The following is a 27,850-nucleotide window of genomic DNA, read 5'->3' on the forward strand; positions in this document are numbered from 1 at the left end:
ATAGATCCATCCAAAATTGCCCGTGGAACAGATCTATCGGCAGTGCCAAAAATCTTTAGCTGAAAAATGTGCAGAGAAACTTGAATCTGCAATGTAGAATGCTGCAGTGAAGTGATTACATTTTGTGGCACCTAAAATGCTTTTATCAAAAGATGACTTGACAAGACATAGAGATAGCTAAATGCTCACGACTGAACGTCAATCAAAAACTTACCCATAGTGTAACGCCTCAGATCGGCAAAGGGAAAAATACTAAGCTAAGGCTTACGGAGAGTATGTTTGAAATAGATAGGAGGTATCTTTTGCAATCTAAGTACGTTCATTCTGCTTCTTGGATGCATTGGGTGTGGCTTCACTGGCTGCATGGGAAATGAATTTGCCTCACAGTGTCTCACTGAGGAGCCCAGGGGTACACAAGTGGCATGGGCATGGTGTGGCCCCAGGACAGGGCTGGAGAAGTTTTCAGCTCAGTGCTGGTGGCCCAGCAGCTGATGGCTGCCAGCTGTAACATGCATTGAAATAGCTGCCACCAAGAACGTGTCTTTTATTTCCAACAGGCAAGCACAGCTGAGCTGCGATTTGCCTTTAGCACAGCGACCCACTGTATGCACGCTCCCACACCGAGCACTCGCCACCAGCAGGACGGCCACCCCTGCCCACAACTTATAGCACAGACCAAGAGCCCCGTAACTCACCCATTCAGCATCACAGCACACGTCCCAGTCCTCATCTTCTCTGGGGTGGCCAGGAAAAGGACAGCCCATGTTCCCAGTGGTCCCCTGGGACCTCGTGGTGATGGTTGAAGTGACCAGCTCTCCGTAGGCCTGGCTGCTGACTGCATCAGTGGTCTCTCTGGCAGCACGCATGTCCTGCCCCAGAGGAGGACCTGCAGCTGAAACCAAAATTCACAGTCATTGCAAACACTCTGTAAGTAACGCAGTTACTTACAGAGCAGGTAGTACTCTGTAAAAAGTAGTGGACAAATGATGTGCCAAAGAGTGTGTGGCTGCACAGAGCTGAGGCCCAGGAAGACCCCACCACTGGCCACAGAGAGGAGCACACATTTCCCTTCCCTTTCTGTGGCCCAGCTGAAATAAGGGACATCACCTGAGAAAAGGGCAGGGTAGAATTATTGCACTGTTAAAAAGAGGAGTGAAAGGAAGGTAAACAAAGCCTCATGCTTGATCTGCCATTTCCTTGCAACTGTCTAATTGCCTTCTATGCCCAAAGGCTTTGCAAAAGAAGGAGCAGAATGAAAGAGAATTGCCTTAAAGAAGTCAAATATACCTATTAAGAGGAAGAAAGCAGATTTTGCTATAGGGTGTATGTATATGTATCACTTAAATCTTTCAATAGGTAGACCTCCTTTGTGCTCCCAACACAGCACTGGCTATATTACACACCTCTATTTACTCCTTTAGTTAACATGAATGAGCAGTTACCGCAGCAATTATTGCGTTTTATGATGTACATAAAGTTTCTGATACAGTTAAGAGATAGGGTCAGTGTTCAAGCTTAGCTCAGCATTCAGCAAGCTTTCCTTCCTGGATGTTTTGATTACTTAGGAAAGCCTTAACCTCTACAACATAACGAAGGGCTGGAAAGTTGTAGGGTAATTTGTAGGAGAAGGGTGTGTATGAGGATATATGCACTATTATAAAGCTCAATAAATAATCACTTGAAATCACTGGCATTTAGGACCCTCCAGAGAGGAGCTTTCCCAGCCAGCTCCTGATCCCTCGTGCCCTGAGTAATTCCAGATTAAATACATGGACTTTGTGGAAGCGTACCTGACATCAGAAAGCCACCGTGTATTTCCAAAATGCACATTAATTGGCTCCAGACAGTGGCAAGGGGGTCGTACGTGGCTACAACTGTAGGGCTTCAGCTCCCGCGTCCCCAGCGCGGCTCAGAGGGAAAATGGTGAGAGCACAAATGGCCGGAGCTGGGGGAGTGATGGGAGATGTCTCCTACTTGCGTTTTATGGAGAGAGCACATAAAATTCAAAATCCAGCTGTGCACATTGGTGCAGCCTGCCTATTAAAAGGGCGGCATTTTCTCATGCCTATGATTGATACGGGTTTAGGCACATCTGTGCACTCGCTTAACCCCTTCCCTCCACCCGCTCCATCTCAAGCCACCGTGTAGACATGAAAAGCGGGGATTTGCCTTTTGTACGTGAGGGTATAAAAGGCATCTTGACTTCCACTGAAGGACAGTAAGTGGCGGTTCACTTTGATTCCCTCTCGATGCTAATTTTACCTTAGTTTTGCCCCAGGAAAACACAGCCTTCCAGCACTGGGATACTCATTCCCTTTCTTTTCTTCACCTCTAAGGCACAGGAAAGGGTAGCTTGGCAAAGCAGCCTGGGCACATTTTGCAAGAGATAATCTATGGCTTTAGTAAAAACGCACGTGAAAGCATTTCAAGCCCACGTTTCAGTAAACATTCTCCAGAATTTGTGACTATTTATCAAATATGAATGCACATTTCAGGATAAGGATCTCATTTCCCCCTGGTGTTTTTGTTCCAAAAATAATTGGAAGTGACAATACAGAGAAAGATGATGTTTCAACTTCATGTTTAAAATAAATATAAGGCTGTCATCAGAGCCGGGCTGTCTTGTGAAGATCCCTCTCACAGGAGTCAACAGGCAGCTCTACTGGTAGAGAATCGTGTTCCATTATTGATTAGCTTTTAAGTTCTTGTTACATATTAGATTAGGATCACTGTATGCATAGGGAATGAATAGCCCAATTACAGTCTAAAATAGCTCATCTCAAAGTGGTTCAGAATTTTGATATAGGAAGAATTTTAAGAAAATTACAGGGTTTATTAAGAAAGCCTTCAAGGCAGATATTTACATTTTTATTGCATGGCTTTTCATGGTGGGGAGGGCAAAATCTCCCTCCTTTATTGCACAAAGGCTGGTTTTAGCCCCCACCCAATTATGTTTGTAAAAGTTTGGGAGGAAGGGGTTGTTGTGGCTTAACCCAGCAGGCAGCTAAGTACTACACAGCTGCTCGCTCACTGCCCCCCTGGTGGGACAGGGGAGAGAACAGAAAGGTAAAAGTACAAGAACTCATGGGCTGAGATAAGGACAGTTCAGTGAGAGACACGGAATAAACAAAATAATAATAATAATAATAATAATAATAATAATAATAATAAAAGGAGCAAGTGCTGCCCATATAATACAGAATGTGCCCTGGACCAGCCTGGGCCAGCTGTCCTGGCTGTGTCTCCTCCCAGCTCCTGGGCACCCCCAGGTACCTCACTGGCAGTGCAGCACGAGGAGCTGACACGTCCTTGGCTCTGTGTGAGCACTGCTCTGCAACAGCTAAAGCATTGGGGGGTTATCACCGTTATTTTCATCAAAAATCTAAAACGCCACAACATACCAGCCACTATGAAGAAAATTAACTCCATCCCAACCAAAGTCAGGACAGGGAGTGGTCTGTTTATTTACTTTTCTGCATAGAAAACCAAGCATCACCTCTGCGCTCCCCCGTTTTAAAGGTGAGCACCCTGCACTGAAGCATGGCCTCTCGGTACACAGCTCCAGGACTTGTTTAGGAAGCAGTGATGTTTCTCAGCAGAATCCGGCAATCTGTTTCTTATCCTTTCATGCAGGAGGAAAATCTAGAGACGGTGATAAAACAGTCACAGGTCCCTGGAGCTGGCACTCAAGGGCATTGAGCAGTGACCAAAGGTAACCTAGAGCAGAGCAGAGCAGAGGTAACCTGCTCAAGCACTTGCTAGCTCCCAGCAAAGGCACCCACATGGGTGGCCCTGGCTCACCGGGACGTGGGATGTGGGAACGGCACTCAAAATACAGCACTTCTGAGGGGGCTGCTTAACCTGTTTCAGTGTTGTCCATGACTGCATCAATTCAGGAAATTTGTGCTTAATTTTAAATAAATAAATAAATAAATCGGTTTGCTTTTGGAGGAGTTCGAATTAGCTTTGTTAAAAATAACTTTGATTTTTTTTTAATTGTCCAAAACAGTTGTATTTAATCGCAAAATAATTTTTAACTCGGGGGAAGCCAGGGAGAAGCTCAAACACTCAGCATTCACTCATCACAATGCCGACAATAATTGCATTTCACAGTTTTCATTGCGCATATACCTGAATACTTTTGGTATAGAAAATAACCACCTTTTAAGCTAGGTGGAACAGCTTTAAAAACTGATCTGCCTTTCCCTCAAATCTGCCTAATTAATCATTCCTCTTTGTAGGTTAATCTCCCATACGAGGCTAGTGTTGACCACATCTCCAGCAAAGCGTGGAAAAGGTCAGCAGAAATAGATTTTCTGAGGCCTTAGAGGGACTCTGTGGGCAAATGGTCACCACCACCCGACACTGCAGAAGTGTGATTAAAGGTAAATGGGAGAACCAGGTGGGAGATTTGCATGACACCAGGATCCTTGCCAATGAAAAACAGCAGTGAAAACACTCAGTAAGTACTCCGGGCCCACTGACCATGGAAGGTAAAGAATGAAATCTTCTTTAGAGAAAAGTCCTGCTCGCATAATTTTACATCACAGACTGACTCATAGTATTCCTGCCACATAGGAAGCCCAAGTTTTTCCTATAGTATTTCCTAGTATTCCTATTTTTGTGTGTTTGCAGGCAATGTAAGCAAATTGGCAGCTTTCATTCAAGTTTGCATATTAGAGACTTATGTCCAAGACTTCGTATGTATGTATGCACACAATGTCACATGGGCTGCTCAGGTTAGATCTCTCTCTCTCACCCTGCTGAACTGTATGCTAAAATATCCTATGTAAAGTTAAACTCCCTTTCCAAATAATGACCAATTCTGCACGTTGCTGGGTACAGTAGTTTAATCCAGGGGTTTATTTTTTGAACTGAGACTGCCCACACGTGTTTAAAATTAAACAGGCTCAAGAGAACTTACCTTGTGCCCCGCAGATGAATACTTGCTGGCTGCAAAATCCAAGACATGGTCCTAGTAGATGGCAGTTCCACTTCGTGCACATCTGCAATCCAATAGGGAAAAACGTCTTCATGCAGGAAAAGTACAGCTGAACTTAGCGAGAAAGTAGGCTGGCACAATCCCACGGGGCTGGGTACTGAACCTGGGGCTGCTCCTGATGAGTGGGTGGTGGACATGCCAGGAGGAGTCAGAATAAAGTGCAGGGACTAAATGATGAGCTGGATCAACCACTCAGTGTCAAATTCTGGAAGTTCAAAATGACTCTTGCCCCAGGACATTGTGGGAGGAAATGCCTCCAGAAGCAAACAGGGTTTGCATGCTGCAGTGAACGGCCATTTCACCATTTGCTTCACTAAGGCAGATCCATCAAGCACAGCAGCAGAGCCTACCTGAGGTGCTAGCTAGAAAAATCTGACAGAGATGGTAAAACCAGGCTCTTGGTGCCTTTCTTTTGCCAGGGTGAGGAAAAGTAGCCAGTGAGTATATCCGCATGGCTACCTGGAGCTCAGCACAGGGATGTTTGGACACATGGAAACAAAAGTCAGCAAGGCCAAGCCTGACTATCACCTGTGTCCATTGAACAACTCTAGACTTGAACTTTCAGGAAAAAGCAGGGCTTATTAGCTACCCTGAAAACCACCCTGGGCAGTGGCCCATGCTGAGGCTTAGCCAAAGCTCCCAGGCTGTTGTGTGCTCCAGGAGCTGCTCCATCACTTGTCAGTGCCTCTGGGCTCTGGTGTCCAAACGTCCCTTTATTTAGCCTACAGCAGGGACGATTTCTGTTAGCAAACAAAACTTTTAAAGGCAAACAGACCAAGTTGACAAATGCATAATGGATGTGATGAACCCCCATTAGAGCATTGTTCCTCTGACAATCTGCATGGCCCATCATCTACATTAGATAACATCCTAATGTGTTAAACACACGTACAACGCCTACCTCAGTGGGCAGTTACTGAGGACATAGTACTTGGTTCCTAATGGTACAGTTTGCAGCCCATAAGCAAGGACAGAGTGCTCTCTGAAATTAAAAATAAAAATAAAAATACTATTGCTATTGTTACTGCTACAACCTTATAGCTAGAAATGTTTCTTTGCTTTCTTTTACCTCAATAAAACAAGAGCAATTATGTAGCCTCATCCATTTCTCTAAAGGGCTATGGAGAAATACTGCTTTCAAGAAAAAAAAAAGTGCTAATTTCATAAAAATATATAAAGCAAAATACTCAAGGCGTTTTTGAGAGGCATTCTCACATATTGCTGAAATTACACACAATGTGTGAAAATTTGCATAACAAATGTGACAAGATGGTTACTTAAGGGACTGAAACAGAAGGAATAAAATACATATTAGATACCTCAGCTCTCATTAATTATTATTCTGAATGAGAAATAATGCCAGGAGCAAGAGGGGTGCCAGAAGAAGCAGTGGGGAAATATATTATCATGTATTTAAAAACCTTTAGAAGGTATAATAATAATTAGGAAATTATTGCACTACTGATCTTTTTTAGTAGCAGAGCAACCACCTGTTCACACTTTTATTAATTGCTTGCTTGCCTCTTCCTTAAAGATTGTCTGTGAAGATCATGAAAGAAAAAGCTACCTGAGCAGAAAGGAGGGGACGGAATTCGTGTTATGCAAGGGGAAAAAAAAATAAAAAAAAAGAAAAAAACACCTATATAATAACTATAAAATGCATAATTTTAATTAAGAATCACATGTGGAAAGGCAGTAATATTTTGAGACTTTTATAGCAAAACATAATTTGGCTTCAAACAATAGATGGGAGGTGGGGAGTATTATTATTATTATTGATTTTGTTAATTTGCTCCAGATGCCCTGCCTTACCCAGCTTTGTCTTCGCAGCGCTCCCCAGAAGAGCCTGGCAGCAGCGGTGTGGTGGAGGCAGCTCTGCGGGCTGCTCAGCGCCGGGTGCAGTGCGAGCTATGGTGCCCTGCCACCAAGAGCATCCCCGGGGTCAAGTCATCGCTGTGCTGGGAAAATGCAGCCCTCCTGTTTTGGGACATAGTGCCAGTTAAGGTATGAGTGAAACATTTGTGCTTTAACCTAAAACAGAGAAACCCATTTTTCTGTCAATGTCTTTCCTTAAAACTCCCCGGAATCAGCACAGAATTTCCTAGCTGCTCATTGCTGCAGTCAAATCTTGTTCTCGCATCTCCCTAAAAGTTTTGTCTTGGCCTTCTCTGGAATCACCATCTCCCACTGACAGCAGCATTGCTTAAATGCAGAAGTCCATGTCCATTTTCCCCATTAGTCTCCCTTATGTTTCTTTTCACTGTTCCTTCTCTTGAACTTCTCTCCCAGCTTCACCACTTTGAGGTTATTTCCTGACTGCATTATCTTATGAAACATTTCGGAGGTCTTTTCTCCATCCAGGAGGTTCTGAACTCAAACACGAGTCCTGATGCCATGGTGTGGGCATCCCCACAATGCTCTGTCCCATGGCCTAGCCTGACCTCATGAAGGAGACAGATTAAGTGAGCTCAGGATGGACAGAAAGAGGTGGGAGAAGGAAACCTGGCCTGTGGTGGCACTCCTAGCTTGGCAAACTTCTACCCTTATTCCTCATCCTCCTGGGAATATCCCCATTTCCTGACATCTCTTTCCACTTTTAAGCCCAACCCTTAGGTGTTGGAGGGTAAAGGAGATGGGGAAAGAGACAAAACACTTTGCACCAGGGTCCTGACACGAGCTGGCAGCAGAGGTCCACTCGTGGGGCAGAAATGTGCACCCTGCCACACGGGTGCCACATGACACCATGGCAGAGGGCTGGAAAAGGAATTTCATTGCATTCACTTCCATACTACAAATGAATTCAGCAGTTATTAAGAGCAAAATCCATTTAAAATCATTTTAAGAGTGAAAATAAGGCCCTTTCTGGGGATATTATTTCTAAGTCATGTTTTACTCTGCCATTAATATACTTTTGGAATGCATGAGAGCTCCTTGCACCCAAGGCAGGTAATAATGGTCTATTAAAAGACACCATCTCTGTTCCCTAATGCTCTATCAAAGGTACATTGATGAAAATAGCCATCTGACTGCTCTCATCAGCTTTAAGAAATTCCATAAAAGAAAGAAATATGCTTTCCCAGTAATTGCTTTTGTCTAAGATTTATGACGATGTGAGTAACGGATAAACCAGGCACTTGCTGAACGAGGCTCAGATTTAAGACGGGCCGATGCTAACAAGGAGGTGTCCGACTAAGTGATGCATTTCTTGGGAGAAACTTGGAAGTGTTTGCAAAAGCCACATTTACCCCACACACCTGGCTGCATTCCCTGATGGTGCAAACACACACAGCTCCGGTGAGGCCTGAGGTCCTGCGTTACCTTGCTCTGGGGGTAAATTTGGATCTAGGAGGCCAGACACTTGAACAGCTCACAGCTGTGAGAGGACTTGAAAACATCTGGAAGATGTCCTGGGTGTGACTATACAGCTGAATAAGCAGTAGCATGTTTTATGCCACCTATACCTGATTAAGGTGCACGTGTAAAGAGCATCACATGCCTGGGGATAGTGCCTGAACGCCCAGCAAAGCTGTTCATACTCATGACAACAGTAAAGGTAATGACAGTGGGAATGGACTGCGTGATTAGCACTGTGGGTAATTATATCCCATTTGACAGCTAGTCATTTGGTTTAAACAGGTGGAGATGCAATGGTCATTGCTGCGCCTCTTTACCGTTCTGTCAATAATGTGGCCCTGCGAGCATTTGGCTCCAAGACTACCTAAAGCACAGGACTGACACTAGGGAGATTCTTTATCTATTTTTAGCTCTGCTATTGGTTTTTGGTGCAAACATCAAGTCACTTTAATTTTTGTCCTTGTCTTTTCCATCTCCAAAAGAGGAATGATTCCTTCCCTGATTTCATTGCACTTTAGAAGGCAATCAGATACTACAGATGTAAGTGCCATTTAAATGCTTGTAAACATGCCTGTGTCCCTCTGTATGGTAAGGCAATCACTGCACTCTCAAGAAGTGCAAACAAATTATCCAGCTATATGTAGTGAGGGTCTACAATCGTTGCTGTAGGCACACTTCTGAGATTGTTTCACTTCTGTGTGCCCACCTATATGTACGCAGGCATAAGTCTAATCTAAATGGGTGAGACTGAAGTCTTGCACCTTGAAATTAAGCTATGCCACCATAAAGATTGGCGAGACAGGGGACAACCATGTAGTAGAGGATTTAGGCTTTTCCAAAATCTTTTGCATGATGCCTGACACAAGCTGTTGCACTGTTCCTCCTCTGCACATGCTGACCTAGTGAAACTTCTCACCCAGTCTGCAGGCAAGCACCACACTGTACATCCTCCCATCAATGTCTGGCCCGCCCAGTACCACCTCCATCAAGCTCAGAGGTCTGGCTTCTGTTCCCAGAGTGACTGCTGACCTACGTCAGGCTGTGGAATAACATTTTAGGGATCCCAGCATAAGCTCGGGGATAGCCCAGCCCCACAAAGAAGTGGAGAGGAAGTGATGGGCATCAGCTGGTAAGTGCTAGGTGTGACTGGTGTAGGATTGTCAGCTTTTGGGTTCTGAGCTGCCAAATCTGAGTCTATACAAACCTGCATGCTCCTTCAAACACTGCCTCTTTTTTCTCTCTTTACATATACACACATTTTAGGACTCCTAACAGGTCTATATTTAGGTATTATTTTCACGCAGAAGAACCAATAACCAGCAAAATTCCACACCAACGATTTGAAGCTTGTCAGAGCCACAAGTGAGAGCAGAGTACAAGAGGGGTGTAAGAGTATAAGAGGCAGTGCTGCAGCCATACTTTTACTACCCCAGCTATTTACTCAGCTTCTCCTTTTTATAGCTAATTACACAAAGAAGACTTTACAGAAACACTTGCCAAATGCTTAAAATGAGAGCATTTGGGCCATTATTTCAGTCCCAGGTTCCTACAGAAAAATGCACATGCTCACCTTGTGCATTCAGTTGTGAATGTCTGACATATCAGTGATTAATTAGTATTAATGACAGAAATCACTTCAGATTTGTTTTATGCTAGGAATCACACACAATCCTGGCTCTAATCACTCGGCACATAAAGAAACTTTAATTGATAACACAGGTTTAATATCCATCAGGAATGGATTCTGTAGGAGGAACAGAGCAATGTTCCCTATAATCATCCTAGAGGAGATAGAAAGCTTGTTCTACCAACATCAAAGAAGATTAGGCAGCAGAAGCCTGATAGTAAAGTAGCAATTATGGAGGTTTTTTTTTAATTCCGTGCACCTGCTTCATCAAAATAATAGGCGTCTTTTAGCAAAATAACCTGAAACTCAGTTCACTGACTTTCAATTATCTGATGCCGGGAAATGCATCTGGAGAGACATGAAAAAGGTGATAGACACAGAGAGAAATAAAGAGAAGGGGGAAATTAGAATGAGGAGAAATATGAAGGCCTATCTAAGTGGGTGTCATAAATATCCTGCACCTCAGGCTGATTATAGAAAGGGAATATTTTTGCTGAGTTAGGACTGTGGCATTGGGTGTGTTTGACCAAATCGGTCCCTGGTGCCTTTAGGCAAGGCCTTGACTGTAGCGAACAACTTACACCATGGATGGATTTGGCTCATTGCTTTTAAGGGGAAATTTAGGCATCAAAACTTAACACAAGGTAAGCTCAGGGTAACTTTCGACAGATGTTTCAGGCTGCATAGTTCAAAGCAAAAATAACTATCCTCAAATTCCCCTTTATCAGATAGTCTTGCTATACAGAAATAGGAAAGACCCCATAATTTTTTTTCAAAACATGTCTAAAATTAGAGTGGAGCCAAGCTTTCCTGAAGCTGGGAAGGAGAAGAGAGCCCAGGCACAGTCTTGGTTTCACTTGAGGGACTGCACCCCCATTCCTGGAAAAGCATGAGGCAGACCCTGGGACCCAAACTTACAAAGCTTGCCTGGGGCTCACTGCAGTTCCTAATAAGGGTCCATGGGTATTGTTTGTTTGGTTTGATTTGTTTGTTTGTTGTTGTTTGTTTGTTTTGTTTTGTTCTTAATAAATCCCTATCTTACCTGCAAACACTTTTTCAGAGGACTATGGGCAATTCATTTAAACATTTCATGATCTGCTGTCCTGAAACCTCCACAGGCAGAGCATTTAACAGAGAAAAGCCACATTACCAACCTCATAACTGAGCAGAGTTCTTGCCAGGCTCAGGAGAATATCAAGGACAGCATTTTTCTGCCTCTTTTTTTCAGCTTTACATCTGTTGACTTCACTCCACTCTCATCTCAGTCCTTCCTCCATTGTTATAAAACCACCTCCACCTCCTTCTAACTCAGAAATGAGCCCCGCATTGAGCTGGACAGTATTGCTCCTTCTCCATAGTTTATCTCCTGAGTCATTGTGGCACATGTTTGAGCACCCATCAACCTGTGAGAGACCCAAGGCAGGGGGAACTTACCACCACGTCCTCCTCTGCACCCTCCTCCTGGCTCAGCACTCCCCCCATCTTCAGAGCTGGTCGCCTTGTGAGATAGCCCTGTGGGTGAATATGGGCTGAGAGCACACGTAGACCGATCATGGTAGGCACAGGCTGATCCTTCAGCAAGAATCACAACCACATCCCACCTCGCACATACACAAGGTAGAGCAATTCCATTGTAATTAAGTAGAAATTTTTGTGTGAATTCCAAATGAACCTTCGTAACATTATCATTAGTTTTCAATACATCTCTTATTTTACCTCATTAGAATTATCGGTAATAAATGGTAGTAACTGGATTGTAATTAAATAGGAATTAAAATATGACTTCTTAATGAACTACAGCAAAGCAATCACTATTTCAATATACATTAACTGCTGTTCTGTTAGGAATACAGGCAACTCATTTTTAATGAATTGTTACAAATTATTATGAATATATGGCCTAAGCCTACAAAATAGTCTCACATCAGTAACTGTGCCTGGTAGATGTCAGCCAGCTGTGCAGTGAGCAGATCTGCCCAAGGAACTTGGGACTTGCAAGATGCTAATGCCAACAGAGGAAACACTGAATTATGACATTTCCACAATAAACTTTTTTTTTTTTTTTTTTTTTCCAGGATGTTGCAGTTCATTTACGCAAGCCTAAGCAAGGAGCCATTGGGTGTGTCATCAGGGGAAGGGGGCTAAAAGGTGTGAGAACACAATAGCAATAATACATGAGACAAGTGCATTTTCATACTGTTGGTTCCAGTATGATTATAATAAAAGTGCTTTGTAATAGGTCCCAGGGTGGCAAACTGCATACAGAAAACCCCATTTTATTTATTTATTTCTCCATTTCTTTATGCCTTTCTCTCTCTGTATATAGATGTATATATATAAATATATGCATGAATGAAATTTCATTTCTAGGACCTGTGCAGATTTAAAAGCCACAGATAACATGTTTCTTTGTATTACCTTTGGAGATGTAAGAGGCACTCTGTATAACGATGTGCAAGCTGTGAGCCATGCACATAACACTACGCACCGACTACCTAGTAGAGGTTTTGAAGCAACATTCGGGGGGGCTTGTTCTGGTTTGATGGGATGGGTGGGGGAGTGAACCCAGAGCACACATGAAGTGCTGAAAGCCAGCTGTGTTTTTTCACTTTGAAACCTCCAAGGCAGAGGCAGCAGCACACATCCCAGCGAGCAGCCCCTCAGCCTCACAGCCAGTCACCTTCTGCCCCCACAGTGACCAACGCTGCCCTGAATTCCCCAGGCTTTCACAGGCTGCAAGTGCCCCCCTGGGAGCTACTGAGGACTTTTTCCCATCCAGGCTCCTGATTTCTGCCCCCCATCCTTATCTCGGGCTGTTGATTTCCAAGGGACAGGCAGCAGTTGGCCACCACAGACACGGGAGAGCCAGCTCCCTTGGTCACAGCACAAACATTCCTTGTTGGTTTGATCACAAGATTGATCACATCAGAATGCTTTCACATGCCCTGAAATGTCTTGATTTCTCTATTTGTTCTCCAGCTCTATCTTTTTGCCTCTCGTCATCCTTCAGGGCCAGCATCTGACTCTGATATCTACAGCCCCATTGGATTTCCAGAGGAAATTCAGAACTAGGCTGAGGACGGGATCCCTGAGAGCTGCGGTCCCACCGCAAGGTGCAGCTGCAGGAGGGGGCAGCGTGCTTTTTTGGTGTGTTTGTCATACCCAAATTTAAATCACAGAGATTGAACAGGGCAAGCAAACTCACTTTTTCAATTTTGTTACCTAATCAAAACTCTAAAGCTTCCTAGTGCCGGAGAGTGTTCACATATCATCCACTTTCCATATCCAATGCTGACAAAACAATAAGGCAGGAATAACATAAGTCGTGAGAAAACTAGTCTGTCTCATAAATCTTCCCAGGAAAGTGGCTGCTGTTTTATGTTATTGCAGTGTGTTGTTTCCAATGAAGTGATTACTGTTAGATGTATTTTTAAATTGGTTTTGGTATTTTTAAAAATACATGACTTTGAGAGTGATAGAAACAAGATTGAGTGGCGCTAGACAGTGCCTACAATATGATTAACTTTTTCCCAGACCAACTACTTCCAAAATTAAAGTTACCAATAGAGCTATTGTCAACTTTCACCTGTCTGAAAAGGGCTCGTTGGAGTCTGTGAAATATATGCAATTATCCAGTGCCCCCCCTAAGCCCTCCTCTTGCTTCAGACACTACATTGCTTGCTTTCTGCTTCAAGATGTCTGATTAATAATCACTAGTGTTATTTTAAAGTGTGAATGTGTAAGTTTAGGCACCAGAGCTCTGTAACAGAGCCTCGAGTTACGTCCCCTTGTGACAGAGAGGTTGTGGCTTCTGTCCATGGAGGTGAGGAACAGCTTTGGGTACTAACAGGTTCAGCTGAAGGCATATATGCACACAAAAAGGCTGAGCTAGATTTACTCAGCTCCAAATCCATGTTAACCTTTTCTAGGTGAGATAAAGTTCATTTGGAAGACATTCAAAGCAATAAATATCAGGCGAGAGGCTTTCTCAGGGTTTTACAAGTCATTAAAACTCCAGGTAGAGTTTACCTATCAAAGGCTTCACTTGCGGACTGCTGTGCTCACAAAGACCTTTTCCTGGATATCGTCTTGTCACTTCCAGCAGCTAACGAAGCCTGCAGCCACCCCAGGGCCCACCTACAGGGTCCCTCCGCCTGCTGTGTGCTGCACAGACCAGGCAGTGCAGGGTTAAACTTACCCAGACATGGGAGACTCAGTAAGAGGCAAAAGGAAAATGAATTAGAGGAAAATCAACAGGCAGCAAAGGAAAAACTAAATTACATTTCATGTACACACATGCACTCCTTTGGCTGCAGGGGCCGAAAATGTAGCCAAAACTGGGCTGTTTTCATTCTAAACAGTGTATCAATCCATTGATTAATTTTACACTTTGTTCCTTATGAACCTGGGCTGGGGCCATGAATGCTGCTATGAAAAGAAGAATATAGCCAAAAAGGAACTCTTAAAAAGTTGGCAGCTGTTTCAAGGCAATGTGTCTGGCCAGCAGGAAGGAGATGGCTCCTCCAGGGAAGTGTATGGAGCTGTAAAATCATTTGTGAACCGGCCCTGCTCAGTTTATAAGGTGTGCGACTGACTTAAAGTCAAGTTTCTTGCACAAATTTGTGACTTGTAAATCAAATGATAAAAGTAGCCGTAAGTATCATTTTTCCAAAAGGGCATTACAAGATTGGTTAAGAATGACTGTATTTCCTCACTAATACCATTAACTTCGGAATTGTTTCCATCCATTACCGAGCTGAACAAGGAGGGTTTACTGTAAATTGCTACTCGCTGCATGGTTCAGCTGGTCAGCTTTATGGTATAGGAAACAGAAATAAAATCAAATCAAATAAAGAAATACAGTAAAACACCATGGACCAATTTCAGCCTTGGTGTAATCAAATGCAAATGGGAATTGATGGCATTGCACTCACTCACACCAGGGCTGACACATCCCTTGGCCACAGAGCAAACGGAGGCAGCAAACCTCATCTCTCCGTGCCACATCCCAGAGCAGCCAAGGTGAGCAGGAGCAGACTTCTATCACATCATTTTCCTGTTACCTGCTATCTGCTGCCTAAGTACTTCCTGTAAATCTTAGTTCACATCAATATTGCTGCTCCGTAAGTGTGTATTCCTTTCAGCACTGTTGGAGGCTAAGGAATGATTTGGGAAGTACCCCTAAAATCTCTCAGAGATAAGCCAAGTGTGACTTTAAATAGGTGGAGGTCTGTGTAAGATCTCAAGAAAGTGAGACGGAAGGATTGAAGAACCCTGTCTGTGATATATCTCCTCCCTCATCCAGACCACTTTGCTTAGTGAGGGATAGGGCTACAAGCTTCCATTTACAGGAGGGTCAGGAAACCCGTGATACTGCTTATCTTGTTTGCATCAGGCAAGAGATAGCAGGAATCACTCTTGCTGACAGGGAAACTCCCTGTCTGTAAAAGACCAGCACAAAGCCAGGACACCCCTTAAGTGCCTCAGAAAAGGGATCTGCAAAGGCTCAGGGCAGGTGTGGATTACTCGAAGGCAATCCAACCATTCCTTTGGTCAACTCAGTGCTTCACTGTCAGCATGCATCCAGGCGTGTGTCTGAGGGTAGAGTTTGGCTCACTGGTGAATTCACCTACGTGTTCAAACTTTGCAACCAAAATAATAAAAGAAAAAAATTACACTTAGGTGTACTTCTAAACCATTGCTCACGTAAACCACAAAGCTCCTCCTGCACAGGTTGCCCAACCACCCAACTTTCAGCCCTGCCAAGCACCCACAATTTCAGCATAAGCACTTCTTAGCAAACAAGGGATTCAAAAATCTCTGCATAGAATGAATTCTTTCCCTTTTCGCTGCATTTCAATACTGCTAATTGCTAATTAATCACAGACTTTGCCCAGCCTCCCCCTTGCCCAAGTTTTACGGTGAAAGTTTTGTTTGAACTACACTTCACCCAGCAGAGCAGCGCTGGAGGGTCAACAGAGCTATGCCGTGTGCTATGAAAAGTGATGCTTCTGTTAAGAGGCCTCGTTATTGAAATAACTTTTGAGTTAATGCTTGGAAATAACTTTGAAATGAGGACTTGCACAGATTTGTTTTCTTAGTGCAGCAATTAGCTTCATGCGCAGTGACTGGCTGCAGTGCCTTCTGCCATGTCTGACACATTAAATAAATTATTCACTCCTACTTCATTAGTTGGAAATACAGTTTGTAATACCTGCCGAGCTGCAGGACAAGCAGCTTAGCCACAGATCATCTAAAATAGAAAAATGGAGTCAGGTTTTGCTGCTCCCACATAAACAGAAAAAAAAAAGTCAAAAAAATGGGGTTGGACAAGGTAAATAAGATACCATTTTTCCTACCACGTGCTTCAGACAGAAAACGCCCCCCTGCCCTGTTTCCTTTATAATGACCAGACTACAATTCCTTTCTTCCCAATGAGTTGGACTGCCTCAGTGAAAATCCCATTGCCTCTGGCGGAAATACCCTCGGCATTGGTTACTTTTTAATGAAAGTACAGTGTCACAGCCCCAAGCTTATTGTTTTTACTGCGATCCCATCTCTCTGTTGCAAGCAAGCTCTGTGCAAGAAGCCCATTTACCAGGCTTCACGTGGGTGAGCAGTAGCACTTCATGGAGAGGTGGACTGAGGCGAGGAGAGGTGTGGGTTGTCGTTCAGGCATGCTAGCCTCCAGCTGGCACACAGGGCCAGATCAGAGGACTGGCTGCTCCCATGGGAAATGGGGCGAGCTGGGGAGACAGCACCTATTGATCTAACAGCTTTCCACCCCCAACACCTGCACCTCTGGAGCCTTACTCTGCTCCTCTATCCTCATCAAAGCAGCCCCCAGAACAAAGCCCAGACCCAGCCAACTTCAGCTACATTCTTGATATCAACATGTCCTCAGCCTTCAGAGGTACCGGAGCCAGTTGCAAGTAGGCACTAGTCAGGACACACCACGCAGTGAAATGAGTGGGATTCAGGCCATAATGCTGGCACACATTTTACAAAGACAGACACCTGTAATTAAACTCCTAGGTACATATTCACACATCAAAATGGGTGACGTGATTTTCCAGAAGTGCTAGGCAGTTATGGCAGTGGAGGCACCAAGGTGAACTCCTGTACATGTGACAAACGTGCTCACCTCCAGTGGAGCTGCCACCCTGAAGCAGTCGTGGATGACTTACGTCTTTCCCTTCCTCAATCAGATTCCCCCAGGTAGAATTAAAAGGTTTAGCCACTGCAGGCCAGCTGCGTGCTTCCCAGCCACATATCCATGGATGACATAGATCTGCTCTGCAAAAGGAAGAAAAAGTGTTGTTTAAAGAAGAAGAAAAAGGAGAGAAGAAATCTAATAAATATCCCATTACTTCCAGTGTATATTATGCAAAATTTGGCATGAAATCTTTATCTCACATAAATGTGAAGGTCACTTATTTGTTCATTAAATTCTCCTCAGTCTACATCATTATGCTCATAGTTTTTCTTATACTTAATGTATTAAGGGTCTGCCAAACTCATTAGACATCAGCTGATAAATGAATTTGAACTCACAATCTGTTAAAAATCACATAGGCACATTAGAGCAATATTTCCATGGCTTAGAGACCGTATACATTTAAATCTTCCCAGAGAGCATTCTGAGCATTTTTGATCCAGAGCAGCAGACTCAACACATAATTCAAGTCTGCTTGCTGTAAAAATTTACAGGCTGGGATCTTAGTATCACTAGTCATAAATCAAAGCTGCACACTTAAAAATGTGGTAGTGGCAAAACTGTTGGAGAGGGTGTAAACATCTTATCAAGCTCATTGTCATGCTGCACTTACATTGGAATAATAGGGAGAGATTGTTAAATACTGCATGTATTTTCTCTCTTCTGGTGGAATTTGTCCTTATAACATATAACCCCATGTAATTTTCAGCCTGGGCAAATCTCTGGATGGGGAAGAGCTTCTGAAGCTGTCCCGGATTCTTGCCCTAGTGCCATGGCTCCAAATACACTTTTACATGAAATGTGGATGGAGGAGAACACGGGGCATGTTTATGCCATAGTTTATGCTTCACTTACTCGTTGCTCTTTATTGTAATTTCCCCCAACTGATGATAAAATGCTTATAAAGCATTGAGCTGATAATTTGCAGACTCTCCCGCTGCTCTGTTTGTTATAAAGCTACTCATGTCTCCAGGAGAGTCTTTCTTCCTTTTGGATTTATGAGCCTAATGAACCACTGTTATTCTCCATCACAGGAGCCAGTGATGCTGTGACATTATAGCAGGAAGATTTGAAAACTTATGAGAAAGCACTTGAAACAAACTGCTGCTCTTAATAAGTGCCTCTTGTCTTCAGTGTGGTCTGAGGAAGATCTAAGGGAGCTAATGAATGAGCAGAACAAACCGAGTCCTGCACTAACCCTGCAAATTCCACCGCAGAGTAAGCAGTGCTAGCGAGACAAATCCTCTGCTGGCATGAACTGTATTTATCAGTGGCACGGTGCTGATACGCAGCTCCACAGAAGGGCCCCAGCACACGAGAAGCCCGAGTCCTCAGGACTACTTAGAGTTTCCAGATCGGGGCTGTTAGATGTATGAGACTAAATACAATTAAATCAACCTGCCATTGAAATTAATTTCCAGCTTACTGGCACCTCTTTCACTGGAGCTCAGCTGGCTGACCAGAGAGCTTTTTGCTCCCCAGGCACTCTAGATTCACTCAAACGTATTTTCTGGAGCCAGCCCTGTCACCAAATTCCAATCACTTTAAACCAAAGACATGGAGGTGGGGGAAAGGGACCAGTCTGGATGCAGACTGCTGGTCACCTTGTTACTTCCAGAAAGGAGCCCATTTCTGCCTACCACAGCAGTGCACATTGAAGAGAAAGGCAGTGCCGTGGCTAAGCCAGCCCTAGGCCCTTCGGGAAGTTATAGGTCATAACCCACACCTTCAGCTCCACCTGGAGACCATTAAGAAGCCTGTGTGAAGCCTGGAGCATGCAGTTCACTGCCCCCCAGTGAGGTGCCCCATTCAAAGCCCCCTTGTACAGGCTATTATCAAAGAGACAGCTCCTGGACCCCAGAATCGACTTTAGCTGGCCAAAGTGCGGGGAGCGAGGCAGGAGCAAGTTGCCCAACACAAAGGAGGAGCCAGCAGCAGTGCTGGGCACAGGACCCAGGCGCCTTGGCTGGGAGCACGAGCGAGACACCCGCGTGCTCTGGCAAGGTCCCTGCTGCCTTTGGCTGCCGTGCTGGGCTCCCAGAGACCAGTGGGTTGAGCCAGGCGAGCCATGCTGCCTGTTGGGGCAGAAGTTGAGCCGCCGCCAGTCCCTTCCCACCCTCAGCCTCCCTGCCTGCGAGCCAGCTGGCTCCCTGCGGCTCCAGCCGCAGTGTCAGACAGCACGTAGGCAGCACGGCCAGGCAGAGCTTGCTGCAGGGCAGTGCCAAGCCATGGGCTCCTCGGATCCTCTTGACATACCCCCTCCAGCTGGGGGATGCTAGAGTTGGCTCAAAGATGTCTGCAGGTGAGTTGTCTTGCCAAAATAATGAGACCTCCCACCACACACCATGCTTAACCACGCTGTCAACTCCATGTATTATTCAGAAAAGCTCTGCTGTCTTCAGTTAATGTGTAATCATCAGATCTTTCATCATGGCACACATATCTCAGCAATTGTGCTCATTACAAAACCACCATGGCATAATAGGAAACAATGACATGTTCTTTCCTTTTCCTACGATGCTGTGGGGTTGAGAACTCGGTGAGACGCAGGTCATTCAGCCAGCAAAATATTAGAGGAAGATGTATGGCGACATGCCAATCAGTGCTCTGAAAAGCTCAGCCTAGGTGACTCTGTTTGTTAAAAAGTATTCAAAAGCCCCAATTACAATCAGTTAAAAGCAATAAGCATGCAAATTATTTTAAAACAAACTTTAATTAATTTCAGCATATGTTTCACTTAGGCTGATTAGTCAAATCTGATTTTCTGAAAAGAAACAATAAACATCTGCTAATGATGATTTACATATTACCGCTCACATGGCCTGCAGTGCGCTCGGTGCTGATGCAGGTTCTGCTTCAGAAAAGAGATTTTGTGCTGTACCAGCTGCCCCCAGCCTGCAGCCAGCAGGTACGGAGCACAACCAAAATAACTCTTTGCTAAAATGGCTAGAATTGCCCTAAATTGTGATGGTGTTTGTATGAACAATCCCACTAATAGCTTTCCTTTTCGTTAGATGCTCTTTGGGTAAGAAACAAGTAAGGAAGCCTGAAGACTGGACCCAGAGAACTCCAAGCTGAAGCTCTCTACAGTCTGACCTTGGTTCAGACCTGCCCTCTGAGATGCCAAGTGAGAAATTATTCAGCCAGCTGCATTCAGAACAGCAAGAAGGGCTTAACAAATTGTTCAGACCCCATTTCCACTAAAATCAGTGGAAAAAAAAAAAATCAGCCGCTATGAGAGTGCCTAACGTAGCCAACACAATCGCCTATTCTCCGCTCATTATATAGAGAGACAGGATGTGATAATCCCGCATAGTCAGGAGGATAAATCCCTCTTTACGCCTGAGACTCCACTGTGGGAGGCCTGAGTACAGCCCCCTCATACCTTTGGGGCTGCAGCTCACAGTAATGTAAATATTTAAAAGTCCGTGCCATTTTACATTCACGAGGCTGATAATGGAATAGTTTTAATATCCTTACAATGCCAAATCCAGATTAGCACGATAATAGTGGCTCCCAAGCAGTTTATTAGCACTCGTACCCAATATGTAGAAATCCTAGAGAAAAAAAAAAGGGGGGGGGAAGAAGTCCTGCCAATGTATACTGCACACCAAGCTACAGGATGTCGTATTCCAAGAGTTATTTCAGTTGTAGAAACCATGTGGCTCCATTACTTGGCATGAAGAGAGGATAAAGAGAGAATGGTCTATGACAGGTGTTGCTTTAAATATTTTGAAGATATGCATCAGGAATAGTTCACAAAAGTGCTTCCAAAGTAGCTCTTACACCCACTGGGCTTGGCAGTCCTCACTCTTAAAAAACATGAACTTGGCGCAGCAGCCTCCTAAATCTTTTAAACTAGCTTAATCCTCGAAACGTGCACTCAGCTAGATGGGTGCATTTATCTGAAACTCGCTTATTTACAAGCAACGAAAACATGAAATTGGCTGGTCCCAGAAGGCAACTTTGTACTTCCCAACTCTCCTGCTTTCATAAATCAACCCATTCAAGAAGGTGCCACATTTGTTTTTTCCATTCTCACATTCTGCCTGAACAATCATTCCCCATTTAATGCCAAAGATGGTCCTCTGGAGATGGCTCTGCATGATTCTGTGATTTCTAGCTCCTGGGGGACTAAAAGTGCATGTGTCTTGGCAGACACCAGGAGGCTTGCAAAATCTGGAGTTCTGGGAATGTTTCAAAGGAGGTTTCTTTACCAAACAATGCTTCTGCTATGTGGGTGCCTAATGTGAGCGATAACCGTAGGATCACCACAGCTCTACCGATTCCCTCTCCACGGAGAGCATCCCAGAAAGTGGGAAATGGAGCTGAACTTCAAATACATGCTCCTTTGGTACCCAGATTGCTGTGGATGTGCAGGCTCAAGTGCCCAGACAGACAGGAAGATGACCACATCACAACCACCACGGCCAGCTATTTTCAACACTGAATTTTTAATACTTTCTGGGCATACTAATTCTGCAGAAGGTTCTTGCATCTCCTCCATGGGAAGGGAGAGGAGTCTTAATTCATTAGACACAAAGAATTCACTCCTCCAACTTTCTTCCCAGTTTGGTGAAATAAAGGATTTGCCAGGGTTCCTCAGTAGCATATTCACCCATGTGTCCTTCCTCCATTATGCTGCTTCTGCATAACAAAGTGTACAGCAGCCAGCTATCACCCATATATGATGCTTTCAGCTTCAGCATTCAAAATTATTATCGAATCTTCTCCCTAGTGAATTCCTTCCAAAAACTACACTGCCCCAGAAGAGATCACTGGTTTGTGACTGCAGGGACATAACCCACCTTGGAGGAAGGAAACAGCAGTGCAGCAAGAGACCAAGGCTCACAGCCTGTAGCTGAAAGCACCACCACTAAGCCAGCCAGACCTGGGGCAATCACACGGCTTCTCCACGCTTCCTCTGGGACCAGGAGAGAATGCCAGCTGGTTTCTACCAGAAAAAGAAAAGTAAGCAGCTATTGCAAGGTTAAAACATGCAAAGATTGGAATTTGCCTTGTGTTTTTTTTTTTTCTTTTCTTTTCTTTTTTCTTTTTTCCTTTTTTTTTTTTAATAATATGGCACATAAAAATCAGTGAAAAGAAAAAGGGTGCTTTTCTCACCTGCCCAGCAGAACAAGATAGTCATAAATGCACTTTCATTTGCCTTTTTACACCAAATTACCACCTGTCACCTGATCATTTCAGCCTCAGGACTACTACAGGGATTTCCCTTTATTCCTCAGCTTTTAAAGATTGTCAGGTACTGGATTTAAAACCACATAAAGAGCAGTACTGGGCTTGAGATGCAGTCAGGCCCACAGAAATAGGAAAGAATCTGTTTCCACAGAAACTTTGAGAAAAGGAACAGCAGCTCTTCATTCATTCCTGCATCTTCTTTGAGGTCTGGAGTAAAGATTTACTGAGAAAATGAGTTACATGTGAATATACCAGATGATGAGTCAGAAAAGCTCTGGGCAAGAATTCAGCAAACTTCAGTTTTACCAGTGCTCATATGCTTCTAAAACAAGATCCCGAGGAGCTTGTTGTTAGGCACAGGGGAAAATGGGCATGCTGAATATGTGGCTTTTGTCAGCCAGCAAACTGGATATGTGTATGAGATGGAGGTGGCTTCTCACAGATTCTACTTACCCCTAAATAAAGCAGTCCCCAAATTTTGTTGGCTTGGGAACAACTGTGAACATAAACCATCCTGCCAGAACCTCAGACATTTCTCATCCTGTCTGCATTGGTTTGAACTTTTTAATTCCCTCTTGACACAAGCAACACTGGAAGGTCTCAAAAGCAACACAAGAACCCTATGTTGTGAGAGATGGGTTCTTTTCTGACAGGTATTAAATTTAACAACTCCAAGCTCTTCTGGAAGAAGTGGAAGAGGGGAAAAGAATAAAATATACAACGTGATAGCAAAGCTCCTTGTCGTTGAAAGCAAAACTCCCATCCCGTGCAAAGAATATGAAGGAAACAGATGTTCCCATGTGGAGTTTAATGGCTAGATTGCTAAAGGGATAACATAATTTCTCCTGTCTGTATGTGCCTTGCTCAGACTAGTACAGCAAAACTTCCTCCTCCTGAATTAATGATCCTTTATTAAGGACCAGAATCTGGCCAGTTTGAAGTAAAATGAGCAGAAATACCCTCACGTCACTTCTTCCATAAGTGTCCTGCACCAGAAGCTGCAAAAATAGTCCATGTGCCTGTGGGAGCACAGACACCTTCCTCTGTAGGTTTCTGGAAGTAGGAATACCCCGTCCTTCCAAAGACAGGATGGAGATGAAGACGTTTCTGACCAGCCTCCCTTCCAGTCTAGTGACTCTATAAGCAGTTATGTTTTGGGATTCAGAAGCTCACTTCAGTCACAAACCCCAGTGATGTGATTGAGTTTCCAGCAAACTGACTTGAAGTGTCCTTACTCCACGAGAGCCAAGACTGCAAAAGTCTTACTCTGTCAGACCTCCCCAAAAGTGAAGGGTGCAACACTAACCCCTCTGTGCTGTGCCATGTTTTCCTCACTAATCTGTGAGGCAGTAATGGACAGAATTTGGTCTCCAGAATTTCAGAACTGAGAATTTACCACAAAGAATATATGCCTTTCTCTTGGTTTTTCACTTTAGGTTTTGAGCAATTGTATCGGGTACTTCTCAGGTCAGTTCCTCTACTCTCAAGTTAACCCTGATTTCTATCTAACAAATAAAAGGAGAGGGCACCAAGTACATTGTTGGGAAAGTCAGTAGTTAAGAAGCACCTACGTGACCATGTTATGTCTATGAGAGCTCCTAGAAAAAAAGGTCACCGTGTATTTATCTGGCTGCACACTCCGTAGGAACCGTGCTCTATAAGAAGTGCTTTTAGCAACAGTTAACATTTTCAAGACAATATGTCAGCTAACGCTAACCTTTGAGAGGAGGGTTCGAAGAAAGGTTAAGGCAAGTTAACCTAAATAGCTTAGAGAAATAAAGAGAAGTGTTGGAGGTAATTAATACTTGAGAGGGAATAATGTAAAGGATGAGACAGACTTATTTGAGGTTGGCCAAGTGCAATGTACTACAAGAGGTAATAGCTTTAAATTAAAGAAGGGCAAGTTTAGATTAGATAACAGGAAAAAAACTTTCCAAGAGGAACAGTAATTCAGCAGCATAGCGGTCTGAAGAGAGGAGCCGCGCAACCATTATCAACAGACACATTCCAGCCGACGCCAGCTAGCACTCTCAGAGGGAAAATACCTGGGGTAAACCACAAGAGATCCTGGTGATTTGACTCAGCAATCTATAAAGACCATTCCAAACCCAACATCTATGATCCTGTGATTAACACACACATCACCTATTAATCTTATGTGTTTCGATGGCTACCACTTCCCATTTGTAGCATACCCACCTGACATAGACGGATGGTGGATTGCAGAACCATAATGTAGCCCTACAATGGATTATTGGTCTGATCCTCCCCTTAGCCATGCATCACGTCTCACCTCATATATGCTATTCCCTATACAGTAAATTTGCAAAGACCAACTCCCACCCCCAGAAAATCCAGATGCAAGAACCAAGCTGGAAAAGCTAAAAATGTGTTTCAGGTATTCATTTAGCGGCGTGTTTAGCTGACCACAGTTTGTAAATGTGCTGAAATGTTTCAAAATGAAAATGACTGGATCTCCTAACAACATGCCATCAGCTCTTATTTTATGAGTTTATTTGCCATGATCTTTATAATTTTGAAGGATTAGTATTTCCTTCCTCAATCATCTAATTTTCCTCCTTTTTCTTCAGCCTACAGTATGATCTGTTAACCTCTTCTTTGTTTGAAAGGGCAATTGCTGAACTGAATTTCAAAAAGATTTGATGACTTCTGGCAGGGAAGAGAAAATACAAGATGTTGCATAGTCTGAAAGAGGAAACAGCATAGGATCTCATCTGTCACACAGTATACCACGTAATTAGCAGAAGCATTGTTTCACTCTGATTAAAACCATATTCCAGCAGAACAGTTGTTCTGCTGTGCATGTCTCTAAACCCAGACGTTCCCTCAAGAATAAAACTTCTCAGAAAAGTGCAGGGAAGTTGAAGACATCCCACAGGAAACTAGTAACTGGGTCCAAAAGTACAACGGCTGTGCTCAGTGAGGGTATCAGTGGGGCAAAGCACTGCAGGATTAGGTCCAGATCAGCAGTCATATTTATGTGCTAAACCACCAATGAAATCTGAGAGACACTGATCCATGCCAGGCTAGAAAGGCATGGTCAGAAACAGAGGTGTGAAATTAGGGCTCCTGGGTTTTCTTCCCAGCTTCACCATCGACTTCCCACAAGACTGTGTGCTTAACAACAATTCAGTGCAAAGGTGACATCTATAAATCACACATATTCTCAGAAAGTTGCCAAATATATTGTCAAAGATAGTTCTTTCTAAAGTATTCATCACCCAGTCTTCTTACCAGATCCAGGTATGATTTCCATCACTGAAAGGTCTGAGTAATATATCTAGCTATATTAGTCAGACCAAAAGATTAGTGGCAGGAAATTGTCCAGGGTTCAACAGCAGCATTTAATCTTACAGCTGCAATGTAAGATTCTCCCGTCCCTCCTCTCCACAGGTTAAATCATGAAGGTTTATTGATGGTCACAGTGATGGTGGGCTCTGAAAAGGCAATACAAGAAAAAGGGACTTTATAGAGGAACTTTAAAAGGAAGAGAAAAACATTGACTCCTGCAGGCCCTCAGATAGACCAGGTCTAGATGAATAGAATTCAGTTTGCAAAAAATAATAAATTGAATAAAGTTGAGTAAAAGGTAAAATTCATTTCTGCAAAGAAACTCACAGACCACTGCTACAGGCCAAGAATATCCTAACATGGCACCTCATCACATGTCTCTGCTAAAAAAATTGTTGCCTTTACAACATTTATTGCCTTAGAACAGGTGTCACGTTCTGCCCCTGAGTCAGTTGTGCCGCAGCCCTGTCATTCTCTGTGGAGTGATTCACGTGCTCCAGTTTGTCCTTAGAGTAACTAGAAGCCTTCACAGGAAAATTAAAGGAAAAAGTAAAATAAAATAAAATAAAATAAATAATAATAATAATTAAAAAACACCTGACAGGTCCAAGTTCCTGTGGCAGGAACCAGATAGACTTCCCGACCTGCCCAGGGAATCAGAAATCAGTTCTAAAGCACAAGACTCTGTAAGTTAAATTAACTTTCCTTTGAGGCATAAGCGCAGTGGAGAGTAGTAGTAAATATGGTTGTCTTCAAAGACCACATGACCACATATTTGCCAAAAGTTTAATAGAGTTAAGTTGGCTATGAAGTATGAGCTGGATATTTGACCAGGTTTCGGCTCATCAAAGGAATAAGGTATTTAGAACAGCTGTCCAACAGGGACATGAAACCAAGCTCACTTTTAGGTGGAGCTTAATAAATGAATTAGAGAAATTGCAGGACTTGCTTATCTGCCACAAGATCTTATTTGGGGAAAGAAAGCTTTCTTGTAAGTCATCAGTTTGCTTCCTGACATCAGTTTCAGTGATTTCTAGCAACGTTACAAGGTGATCTGCAATTTCTAAGCCCTGCCACAGATCAGGTTAAAGGTTACAGGTAACGCAGTCTTCTAGAATAAAAGCTGTATTTCTGGTTATAATCTGTTTAGACTTTGCCTATAAGGTCGGGGTTTGTTGTTGTTGTTTGTTTGTTTGTTTTTTAGCTGTTGTTCCATCATCTATCTCGGATGCTAAATGCCTTGTGCCACAGTAATCAAAGGTAGGAGTCAAACAAGCATTAGATGATAACATTTCAGATTTTTTCATGAGCTATCCCAGCACCAACAGCCCACGCACATCTCAGCAACCCCCTAGCAGCCCTTGGTGCCCCAGCCACACCCCCCCCCCCCCCCTTTCCTACATCCGTGCCCACCACCAGTGCCACTCGCCTTGCTGCCCCGACCATGGAGCCAATGAGACACTTTCTCCATGCCTGAACTGGGCGCTGGCTCCATTCAGCTCATCTGTCTCAGCAAAACAGTGGGCGTGACAGGACTTTTTTAAGAATCTATCTGCTATTCCCGCCTGTGGCTGGGTGTACCTGATGCCTGCCCAGAGCCCTGGCGACTTCAGCGTGGATGCCTGTAGCTATCTGCGTGCCTCACAGGGTACAGCCAGGGCATTGCAGTAGTCTGTAAAAAGAGAAGAAAAAAATATCAGCAAAACTCGCCTCTATCTGTAGCTGTTGGGAGCAACTGTACCTCGCACACACATACATCTGCATGTATAATTTCTCTAGACGAGTGTGACATTTTGCCTGCTCGGCTGCACGAGCCCTTGCCAGTCACGCCACGAGGAGCTGCCTGCAGGAAGCTGGAGATCAAAACCCACCCGCTGCCTTTCGTCCCTCGTCAGACACCAAAGGCATTCCCACTCCAGAATGGCTTTCTACAAGCCTTTTATTAATACTGCGCAGTTCTTGGGTGACTGAAATCACTCAGTTTCTAGCTTGCTGTCTCACAATTCGCGGGAGCTTATTATTAATGGCCCAGTAAAACAATGTACAGCCTGTTGTATCTTAATTCAATAGTCAGTAATGACCAACTTAGAGAGATCGTTTTAGACCTATGGGTTTTCTAAGGCCTTTTGAAGGTAATGGC

The 27,850-nt window shown here is 43.8% G+C and overlaps 1 long non-coding RNA gene across 1 annotated transcript; it reads right to left on the reverse strand.

Annotated features, from left to right (window-relative positions):
- Positions 1-701: 701 nt before the first annotated feature.
- Positions 702-27,335, reverse strand: LOC118167163. The gene is made up of 9 exons (XR_004750983.1): positions 27,292-27,335; positions 25,654-25,856; positions 17,128-17,279; positions 11,418-11,495; positions 6,815-7,033; positions 5,904-5,984; positions 4,925-5,006; positions 2,263-2,397; positions 702-886 (listed from the first exon to the last, which is right to left on the reverse strand). It is a non-coding gene; the product is annotated as an uncharacterized LOC118167163 (long non-coding RNA).
- Between the last annotated feature and the right edge of the window lie 515 nt (positions 27,336-27,850).

The sequence above is a fragment of the Oxyura jamaicensis genome, chromosome 4, assembly GCF_011077185.1.
Source record: "Oxyura jamaicensis isolate SHBP4307 breed ruddy duck chromosome 4, BPBGC_Ojam_1.0, whole genome shotgun sequence".
Lineage (NCBI taxonomy): Eukaryota > Metazoa > Chordata > Aves > Anseriformes > Anatidae > Oxyura > Oxyura jamaicensis.